The sequence below is a fragment of the Quercus lobata genome, chromosome 4 (genome assembly GCF_001633185.2).
Source record: "Quercus lobata isolate SW786 chromosome 4, ValleyOak3.0 Primary Assembly, whole genome shotgun sequence".
In the NCBI taxonomy this organism is placed as follows: Eukaryota; Viridiplantae; Streptophyta; class Magnoliopsida; order Fagales; family Fagaceae; genus Quercus; species Quercus lobata.
Genome location: NC_044907.1, coordinates 10,984,970 through 10,996,367, shown reverse-complemented (window position 1 = coordinate 10,996,367; position 11,398 = coordinate 10,984,970). Strand labels below are relative to the sequence as shown.

Below are 11,398 nucleotides of genomic sequence, written 5' to 3'. Positions count from 1 at the left end.
ACATTCCACAAACTTTGTTCCTTCTTCTTCTTCCAAATCCCCTGTGAGTGAGATTGTCAAATCCTCTATGAGTGAGACTAAATCAGTAAAAGTTACACCACCTAGGAAGATTAGGGTTGATCTGAAAGAGTCTAAACTTAAGGATTCTACCCTTACTAAGGACAAGTTGCATGGTAAGCCTGTTTGGGTTTGTCATTTTTGTGGAAAGTCTAGCCACATTCGTCCAAATTATTACAAGCTGCAAGCTGCTAAAAGAGCAAACAAACCAAAAGTGCCTGTGCCTCAAGCACAAGATCTTATGGTACTTATTGGTGAATTGATAAAGGCTTTAAACATTTATTCCAATCCTGGAGTTGGTAATCATTCTCATGTGAATAAGAACTTCAATGCTCGAGGTGCGTCTAAAAAGTTTTGGATGCAAAATGTTCAATCTAAGTGAGTCTTTCTGACATGATCCTTGTGCTTCTTTGCTCTACTCTTTATGACCATTGTTATTTTTTTGTTTTTGTTGTTTTATTTTGTTTCTAGGACTTGCATTGCATAACATTCATGCATTTCATTCTAGGACTGTTTTTTGTTTTTTTTTTTTTTTTAAATAAAACAAAAAAGGGAAAAGCGAAGCAAATTGTGTTTTGCATTTTTTCTTTGATTTGAAATCTAGGTTGGCCAATTTAATCTTTACATAACATGTTTATGTATTTTGTTTAGCTTGGATGGGCTTATTTATTGAGCTTATTTATTGTACTTTACTAGTTGAAACTTTGTAGTGCATATTGTGTGGAAAGATGTTTATAGTTTTCGATCACATGATCTTGATCTTGAATTCACATGCTTTTGATTGTTGGACTTGAACTTTTTGAGAAAGGCATAAATAACCATCTCACCACTGTTTACTAGCCAATCATGAACACCGTAGTACATATCGTAAGATTTTGTGCTCGAGAAAGTATAGCACATGCACAAAAAGAACATAAGGTGTAGCCTCGGCTTAGATGATAAAATAGGTGTGTACATTATTGGACTTAATGTTAAATCAAGCAAATAAAATTGGTGTGTACATTATCCCGGCTATTTTTAATAAGTTTCTGCTCAAATAAAATTGGAGTGTATATTATGAGGCAAATCAAGAAACTTACATGATTACAAGCTTGTTTTCTAGAAGATGTGAGAGTTATATGATGTAACTCTTTTGGTGATAATTTCTTTCAATTCTATGTGATGAATTTTGTAGAAATTGTGATTGATTGCTATTTCCATATCACCTCACATGTATCTCAAGTTTTTGCTAGTTGCACACACTACACATATACTCTTTGTTAAACTCTGTACATGTTATTGTGTGTGATTTTGGTTTGGTCACAAGTTTGAAAATTCCTTGTATTTTATGCAAAATGTGCTTGAAGCCTGAGAATTTAAGGAGAATTGGTTGAACATCTTAATTTTGGGAAAACTGGGTTCAAAACAAGTGTTTTTTGAAAAACATTTCATTTCATACTCATGCATTTTGTTCACAAAATTCAATACTTTAAGGAGTTTTTGCAATATTTTTCTTTGTTTTTCAAAAATCCTTTTTCCAGAAAATTTTGGCTTGGCTCTGTGTATTTCGATCAATCGAACCTGTTTTTCAATCAATCGTAAATGCAATGAAAATTTCTTGGCTTGGTTTTGTGTGTTTCGATCGATCGAAACTAATTTTCGATCAATCAAAAATCGTATAGAGAGTTTTTAAAACACTGAGTTTCTCACATGTTCTTCACTATTCAAACTTTTTTCAAAACTCTTTCTCTCTCTATTCGATCGATCCAAGGGTCAAAGCAAGTTTTTTTGTCATTTTCAACCAAATTTCTTCAAGGGTTTTTGTCATCTAAGGCCGGTAAGACCTTTATACCCTTCTTTTTGCATTTATTTTCATGTTTCATACATTAAATCATGCATTTTGGGGAAAATTTCGAACCTTGAAATAGTTGGGGATTTTGATGTTTTAAGCTTTTTCTTTCAAAATTGATCAATGGGTTTTTGTTGTGAGACAATATCAAACTATTCCTGATGAATTAATTTGATTGATTTGGTGAATTAAGAAAACTTAAAATTTCTAGGGCTTGAAAGTATCCTATTTGAGGTTTTTGTTCAATTTGGTTTAAATTGATGAAATTGGCTTGTTTGCTTGGTTGATTTGGTCATTATAAACTATTCTCTATCATGTATAATGATCAATTTGGTCAATTTGTTGGTTTTGTGAAATTGAGTTTTTCAAATATTGGGGTTTTTTATGAAAACTCTATGCTCAAGCCAATTTTGTGATTTTCTAGCTAAATTGAACTTATTTTCACTACATTAGAGCATGCATCATGACATTTATCTGTTCATGCACCATATAAATTGTTATTTCTATATTTTTTTTGGTGCTAACTTGTAGTCTGCCTTTGGTTTTTCTTTGTTTTTTTGTTGGTTCTTTTCTGTGTGTCTTGTCCTTTCCTTAGCATCATGCCTAGGAAAACTAAAGCCAATAGGACCTCCACTTCTCCTTCCCCCACCTTTAATAGTGAGAGGTTCCTGAGTGAGAAAAACCAAGAAGCATTTGAGAAGCTTAACCTTAAGAGAAACATTTGGGCTGAGAGAAAGGTACTTTTAGATGAGCTAGATCCCGAGATTAGGCGTAATTTTGAGCATAGGGGCTGGTTACCTTTGTTGGATATTTCACATTCACCTCCGGCTACCTTGATTAGAGAGTTTTATTCGAACCTCTCTGTCCACTCCTATGATGCCAACACTCTCATGAGGAGTTGGGTATGGGGTGTATGGTACACCATTACCCCTTCAGTAGTGGCTGATGCCCTTGGGGTACCAGTAGTCTGAGATCCTGTCTATCCTTATGATGAGTCTCCTCCCTTGGATGACATCATGTCTTATATCACTTGGTTTTCTGTCCAGTGGGGTTCTGATCCTCAGATCACCACTGCTGAGCTCACTCTGATTCATTATCTTTTCTTTAGGATTGCTTGTCATTATTTTTAGCCTATCTCTCATCTGCACACCATTCCTTTGGAGTGTTGTGCATTTTTGTATGCCTTGGTTACTGATGCTCCTATTAGCTTTCCTCATCTTTTTATTCGTTCCTTGATTGAGGTGCATAGGAGTAGTTCTACTGCTCATGCTTTGTTCTTCCCTGTCTTTATTCACCAAATTCTTTTGCATCTCGATTTAGTTGAGTTTCCTGCATCTGAGCCCGTTCACATTGTTGCTCCCATAGGTGCTGGTGTTCTTAGGCAGAGGGCTGCTCATCTGAAAGCTAACTCTAAACGCCCTAGGGTAGAGCCTTCCGGTGTTGCACCTCCTCCTTCCTCTTCTATAGGTGATGCTACGGCTAAGGAGCCTGTTAATCATGCTGATGATGCTGCTGTTGCTGCTGTTCCTCCACCTCCTACCTCGGATGATTCAAACATTCATCGTATGTTGGAGACCATCATGACCGTTTAGGTGGCTCATGGATAGATTTTGGTGGACATGCTTGATGAACTTCATGTTTTGCGAGCGAATCTAGAGCATTTGAGACGATCGCCTCCGCCAACTCCTTTTGATGATATGTGATTGTCCTTTGGCATTCTGTCACAAAAAGGGGGAGTACGCTTGTAGAGGATTTTTGTAGTTAAGGGGAGATTTTTGTTCTTGTGGAGCTTGTGGAGCTATTAGATTGTATCTAGATGCTTCATTGTGTATTTACATTTTTTTTGGCTCATGATGTATTTTTGGGTTTTTCATGATAGGGGGAGATACATTGATTAGTATATGTTTCTTGATTCACATTGCTTATTGATTTATATTTATGAGTTATTCATGATATATGTCTTTATTGTGTGTTATGTGAAATCAAGAAGTTATTTTTGTTTTACTTGTATTTTCCACGTGTTTATGTGATTGTTGAGTGTTTAAGGAAATATACAGGTTGATTTAGTCGTGCTGCTATCTACACTTGCAATTGATAGATAGTAGTTAGGTTGAATTTGTTATGTTGGGCTATGTTTTTATATTGGGCTATTTTTATGTAAACTTTGAGCAATTTTGTTTAGTTTTGTGTTTTTATCACGGATTGCCAAAAGGGCAAGTTTGTTAGGTTCTAAGGATTAGGAACTAATGTATTAGAATTTTAATTTGTATTGTTGGCAAACCATGATCAAAACAGGTTTTAGTCTTTTTTATATTTGCTCAAAGTATATGCGTTTTATGTAAAGTTGAAATCAAGTTACTGTAGAATTTACTGTGCAATTCTGTCTGGCTTGATCGATCAAGAATTAGACTCGATTGATCGAAACTTAGGTAGAATGTTTTTCTGCAAAATTTTCCAACTCAACCCAAGCTTGTTTGACGTAGAGGGTTTTATGTTTTGTCTTAAGTACAAAAAGGAAAACCCTAGCCACGTTTTTGGTTGTCCATTATGTTGTGTGTGTGAATCTTTTGTGAGATTAAGAGGTAGTTGCCTTCACACATACTTAGGGTTTCCAAGATTCAAGACTATGTTAAGAACTTGGTAATCAATTCAGTTGCTACATTAAAGAGCTCAAAGAAACGAAAGCAGGTGTGCTTGTAGTTGCTAGAGAATCCAAGAAAGAAGGAATCCATGGTCTCGGAGCTTGCTCGTGGTTGTGTTAGTAAGTTTCTGCTGGTGGGTAGTAATAGGATATTAGTGGTCTAAGTCCTATTGTAAAACTTTGATTCTTTCATAGTGAATTCAAGTTTACCTTAAGGATAGCTAGGTTAAATCCTCCCCAGGTTTTTACAGGTTTGGTTTCCTAAGTCATCATATCTTTGTGTTCTTTATATTCCGCACTTTACATTGATATGATTATATAATTGTGTTAACCTAGATCTAAAATTTGAACTAAGTATTTACTTGGCTAATTTACTAGGTTAATTCAGTTGTGTTTTAAGGGGTCTAAAAACATACAAATATTTTGTCTGATTTTGGAGTTTTGGTCTCAGCAGAGAGCATTTTCTGCTCTAGATAAAAGACAAGGATGGAAGACCCTCTTCGGGGTGGACTGGAGCAGTAAGATGCTGAAGCCCCTGGTCATCCAGATAAAAGTAAGCTCCTTCTAGCCCCAATTTTTCCAACAAATCAACCACATTTCTTGCCACTGCAGGAATTCCTTAGCTGATGGTGAGATGAGGGATTTTAGGGACGGGGGAAGGCAGTGGATAGTGCACTATTCATAGTAATTTTTTTTGTTTTGACTGCTGCTTGAAAAAACGCTGGAGCAGAACCTCCTTTTAGTTCCGTCCTTTTGGCAAGGATCAGCTAGCAAAGAGCAGTTTTGGATATGAAGAGAAAAAAGGGAGGCAGGCAACCCCTCTTCTAGCATCAACTCAAGCTTCTCACAGCAATTGATCTCCAACTTTCCTAGCAACATGAGGTGTTGAAGCCCTTGGCCTATGAATTTGAGATGCGGAAGTCTGCTGATACGAAGAGAAGAGAGGGTGTTGGGCAGCAGCCCCTCTTCTGGAAACAATTCCAAGTTACTACATCCACCTTCAATCTCAAAACAAGTCAGTGACACCATTCTATGCAAGCCCCACTCCTTCTGAGGCATCAAATTGTAGCAATTGGTAATCAAAAGAGATTGTAGGTTGGGAGTGGGCAATCCCTTTTCTGGAAAGAATTCCAGATTTGGGCAATCCTTGAATTTCATTTTTCGAAGAAATGTGAGAGCAAAGTGAAGGTTGTTTGGAATTGAAAGGGACCTGAGATTCCTACTGTCCTCAATATGAAGATCTTGAAGCTTGGTAAATAAACCTAACGGTAAGAGATTGAAGAGAATCACAGCTTCTCATTATTTGCAAACTCTCAAGGACTCTAAATGGGTGCATCGTATGCTCAAGTAGAAAGGGCTTTAAATTTCGACAATCACAAATAGAAAGTGCTTTTACGTTAGTGAGAGAATCACCTCCAGGAAAGGAGCTGAGAGAAGGACAATTAACTATTTCCAGTCATTGGAAACTAGAGTTGCCTTCAAACAATTCCTGGGACAGGGTCGTCAAAGCATCCAAATCATGCAGCTTCATTTCTTTCAAGGAACGGAGGTGCTTTGGTAAGGTCCCAATCAATTTTGGACATCCACGTATATGAAGCTGTTGGAGGGAGGGGAAGTGTTCACCTTCATTTGTTAAATGTATCCAGTGTGTCCAACTTGGCAACTCCTCAAACAAAAAAGTTCTAAGAGATCGAAAATGCTTGACTCCAAAGTGGCCATTCCCATAAAATCCAGAATCCAACCTTTTTAATCCTTCTATCTCTATGACGTAGAGTCCTTGAAGAGACGATAAATGACCCGGTGGTGGTAAGGACATACAAATTTTGCACTTGCTAAGACAAAGGAACACAATGTTAGAGAAAATGGCATCGCCTAACCAATTAGGAAACCTTGAACCACCATAGTTTTCAATTGTAAGCTTCTTCAAGTTTTTATGAGGATGTAGATTATCAAGTATGTCTATTTCATTTTGTACCTCGTGAGTGTTAGAGGTCCATGTGAAAGCTAATTCATTAAGACAATGCTTACTTTTCAAGTCAGCCTCTGAAGCATCTGTAGCATCAACTACATTCTGCTTCCTTGAGATGGAAATTGTACGGAGGGGTGCAAGCTTGCCCAATTCATTGATTTTCGGCCCACTATTTCTGCTCACAAAAAAATCATTTAACACTTGGAGACTCATTAATCTTCCAAATTCAAGTGGCATCTCTCTTAAGTTGGTTTCACTCACATCTAGATGACGTAAATTAATAAGGTTTCCAAAGTTTGCTGGTAGCTCAGTGAGTTCAATACAACTTGCCAACAACAATGTCTGCAAATTATACGAAGAACATATTGAACTAGGTAGCTTTCTTATTGAAGTCTGGGAAAGATCCAAGTAGCGTAGATGAATCAATTTGTCCAAAGTCTCAGGTAGATCAGTGATCACATGACAGGCAAAAGAAAGCACACGTAAGTGTTTTAGAAATGGCAACCATTTATCACTAACTATTTTACTTAAGGCAAAGCATTGACTGGCATTTGGAAAGCCTAGTGGAAGGAAGGTTCTCAGAGACTTTACGTCCTGTAGGGCCACAAAGATCTCGGGACCATCAAGCCGGTTAATTGACCATGCAAAATATCGAGCCTTTTCTGAAATCTCATTCAGTTTGCCACCCTCTAACTTGCAACAAAATTCTCCAGATACAAATTGAGCTAAATCATTGATAAGGTCATGCATCACAAAGCACAATTTATTATTTGATGGTTGAAAAAATGATCTCGATATTAGTTCATGAAAATACCTGCACCCAACCTCTTCCATGGTGGCTTTACCTTTTCAATGTTGCAAGAAACCTTCTGCCATCCACATGAGAACCAATTTCTCTTTTTCAAACTCATAGCCCTTGGGAAATATCAAACAATAAGAAAAGCATTGTTTGAGATGCGGAGGTAGATGATAATAGCTCAACATTAAAGCACGGAGTATGCTACTCTTATCAGTAGAAAGCTCCCATATCTTGCTATCCAGTATTCTATTCCATTCCTCAGCTTCCACTTCTGGGTGCAAGAGGCCTCCAAGTACTTTTGTAGCTAAAGGCAAGCCTTTACACTTTTTCACAATTTTCTCACCAATCCTTTTTAATGTTGGATGTTCCTCAGGGTTGCTAGTCCTAAATGCATGTTTTGCAAATAGTGACCAACAGTCTTCATCTGACAAATGCAACAGACAATATAAGTAACTACAGCGCGCATCATTGATGCAACACTTTGATTACGAGTTGTCACAATTAATTCTACTTCCACAGGCTCCAGCTTTTAAAGGGCTTAACAACAAATCCCAATCAATAAAATTGTCATTCCAAATGTCATCCAAATGTCATCTAAAACAAGAAAAAATCTCTTTCCTTTCAATCTCTCCTTTAGTTTGACTTGAAGAACATTCAGGTCTTTCACATTACAATTCCTTGACGTGACCGACTCAAAAATGGTTCTAGTTATTTTTAAAACATCAAATTCTTCTGAAACATAAGCCCATGCTCTAAAGTTAAATGATTTTTCTACCTCTGAGTCATTATACAAAAGCTGAGCAAGGGTTGTCTTGCCAACCCCACCAATCCCAACTATTGCAATCACAGGGATTCTGTTTTCATTTTGTGCATTACCAGCAAGCAAAAATTCTTTTAGCTTCTCTTTGTCCTTATCTCTACCAAACACTTCAAATTCATCAACTAAAGAAGTTGTGGGAAAAACCAACAATGGCTTCCCCCTTACACTTTCCTTGAAATTCATGATATCTCTTTGTTGTGCTAAAAACTCCAGCCTTTCAACTATGTTTTTGAGCCTAGATTCTATTAGGTTCTAAAGTTTAGGATTTTATGTATTTAGAACTCTAATTTGTATTGTTGGCAAACCATGATCAAAACAATGTGTTTAGAAGTGTTTAAAGCTGGCTCAAAGTTGTATGTCAATGTAAAGTTGGAATCGAGTTTAAAGTAAGAAGCACTGTGGCTTTCGGCCTAGCTCGATCGATCGAAGCTTAGGCTCGACCGATCGAAGCTCGGGCAGATTGCTTTTCTGCAGATTCTTCCAACTCAACCCTATTTGTTTTAAAACATTTTTAGGGTTTCTTATTTGTCCTAAGTATAAAAGGCAAACCCTAGCCACGTTTTAGTGTTGCTCATATTTGCGGTTTGTGTAAATCTCTTGTAAGATCTAGAGGAGCTTTCCTTTACACAAACTTAAGGTTTTCAAGGAGAAGATATTTTCTACACCTTGATGATCAATTCAGTTGCTGCCATTAAAGTTTAAAGAATACACAAGCGGGTGTGCTTGTAGCTGGTGGGAATCCAAGAAAGAAGGAGTCCGTGGATTCGGAGCTTGCACGTGGTCGTGTCAGTAAGTTCTACTGGTTGGTAGCATTAGGAAGTCAAGCGGGGGTGCTTGTAAGTCCTTTTGTATGAACTTCGATTCTTTCAAGATAGTGGATTCAGGTTTACCTTGAGGATAGCTAGGTCAAATCCTCCCAGGTTTTTACCAGTTTGGTTTCTTGGGTGATCATATCTTGTGTTATTTATTTTTTGCTGCTTTGCATGATTTGATCTTTATTATTGTGATAACCTAGACTTGTTCAATTGGACTAAGTAACAACTTGGCTAATTACCTAGGTTTAATCAATTGTTTTAGGGGTCTAAAAACTGTCAGATTCTATATCTTTATCAAGCTTGAGACTGGAATCATTATCTTCTTTACTAGGATTATGAGTAAAGAATAGACCCATTACCTGCTTTCCCTTGACCTTAGCCTCAGCTTCCAACTCGCATTGCAAAGCTATGGTGGCAATCTCATCTAACAAATCTTCTGCATGGTAGGCATCATCTTCGAGCTCATTGACCCACTCTTTCACCACCATGTTTGTGATTTGCTTCTCCTCTGCATCACTCAGCACTGCGTTAACAGTCAGCATAACTGTCTTCATCTTGTCAAAGAGTGTGATCGAAATCCCTGTCTCCAAAGAAGTTTCTGACCAGGGGAGATGCCAGACTTTCAAACAAAGCTCCAAAGAGTGCAGAAAGCAATGACTCTCCCAAAATTTCTAAAACCATTTTTTCTGCTTTGCAAAGAAAGGATTCAACAGGAAGAGATATAGGGTTGAGAAGCAGTCAGTTTTTCCATGGCTAATTGTTTTGTTGACTATAGGCAGAGAGTGTGGTAGCTAATAGCCCGATAGTGACTGAAAATTAATTAGTACTGTTATAAAGCCAGTATACTATTCAATTTATTTTTAGTATTATTTATGGGTTTCATTACAATTTTTTAGTACTATTTATGATTTTCACTATACTATTTTAGCTAATTTTTACTTTTATTTATACTTTTAGCAAAAAGTTTTTAATTTTAACAAAATTAGTCGCAAACTCACATGATGCGTGGGAATATATGATTATTTTGAGATGTGATATAATACATAATTTACTCTTTAACTTAATTGTATATAATTTGTTCTTCTGAAATATTAAATAATTGGATAAATTCCACTAACACCCCCTGAGATTTGGGCTAATACCAACCAGGTCCATGAGATTTCAAAATCGACCACTTTTGTCCCTAAAGACAATTTAATCCTAATGGAGTTAGCTTCTGTTAGTCATTTTTCTTTCTCCCTCTCATCCCCTCTCTTTCTCTGTTTCTCTCATTCAACCTCTCCTCTCTCATCCGCCATCCCTTCACATACTCCACCATTGGATCATGCATTTGTTTAGCCAAGTCAGGTCCTCCACACCACTCTCCACTGAGCTTAACAGCGTAGCAACATTCTTGAAGGCAATGGTCTCCTCGATTGTCAACGATAGTCTCCTCAGAGCATAGGTCTGTGGTGGTTTATGGTTTTGGTTTGTGGTTGTGGGTTTTGTGGTGATGGTGGTGAGGTGGTGGTTGTGGTCTCAAGTAATAGATCTGTGGGCTGAGTTGGATTTGTAGTGGGGGTGTTTGTGGGTTGAGAGAGAGAGGGACGAAGGAGGAGAGAGTTACCGTGAAGAGAGAGAAGAGAGAAGCTAACAGAGGCTAACGGTGTTTAGGGACAAAATTGTCTTTAGGGACTAAAGTGGTCAATTTTAAAATCTCATGGACCTGGTTGGTATTAGCCCAAATCTCAAGGGGTGTTAGTGGAATTTACCCTAAATAATTTCTAAAAATAATTTTTATCTCTCTATTTTTATAAATATATAAATTTATCATTTTTGGTGTTTTTATCTGATATTATCCTTTTGATTGAAGTGGTCCATATTCTTCTAAATATTTTTATTAAGAATTATATTTTTCTTCATTTTTTTTTAATACAACTAAAATTTTTAAGTTTCAAATTTATTATTTAAAATTTTCATTCTCTCAAAGAGATAATTATAATAATAAAAAATTATCACATAATTACAATTGATTTTATTCAAATTATCAAATAGGCACATTTAAATTCATGATGGTCATGTAGAATATGTTTTGATATAAACTCAAATTCTCACTTCCAAACTAACTAAGGATTAACTCAAATAAATATCAAACCAAAACTATAAGAGGGAGTGAAAAGACTTGTGATGCGAACTCAAAAAACACAACACCAAAACATATCAAGAGTTGCAAGAAAGAATTTTATATATATATATATATATATAAAGAGAGAGAGAGAGAGAGAGAGAGAGAGAGAGAGAGTATATCACATTTTTTGTGGAGAGAATAATAAATCTATATCTATATATTACTAAAAGCTGAAGCGTAGCGTTTAATTCTGCTGCTCTCATGTTGCGCCACATCAGTTACCACATCATTTTCTTTAAAAAAAAAAAAATTCCTTCAATTTTTAAATGGTTTTTACAATTTACAGCCATATAAATGCAGCC

General features: G+C 36.5%; 1 pseudogene; it reads right to left on the bottom strand.

Moving 5' to 3' along the window:
• Positions 1 to 5,982: 5,982 nt before the first annotated feature.
• LOC115984588 lies at positions 5,983 to 8,297 on the bottom strand (annotated as a pseudogene).
• Between the last annotated feature and the right edge of the window lie 3,101 nt (positions 8,298 to 11,398).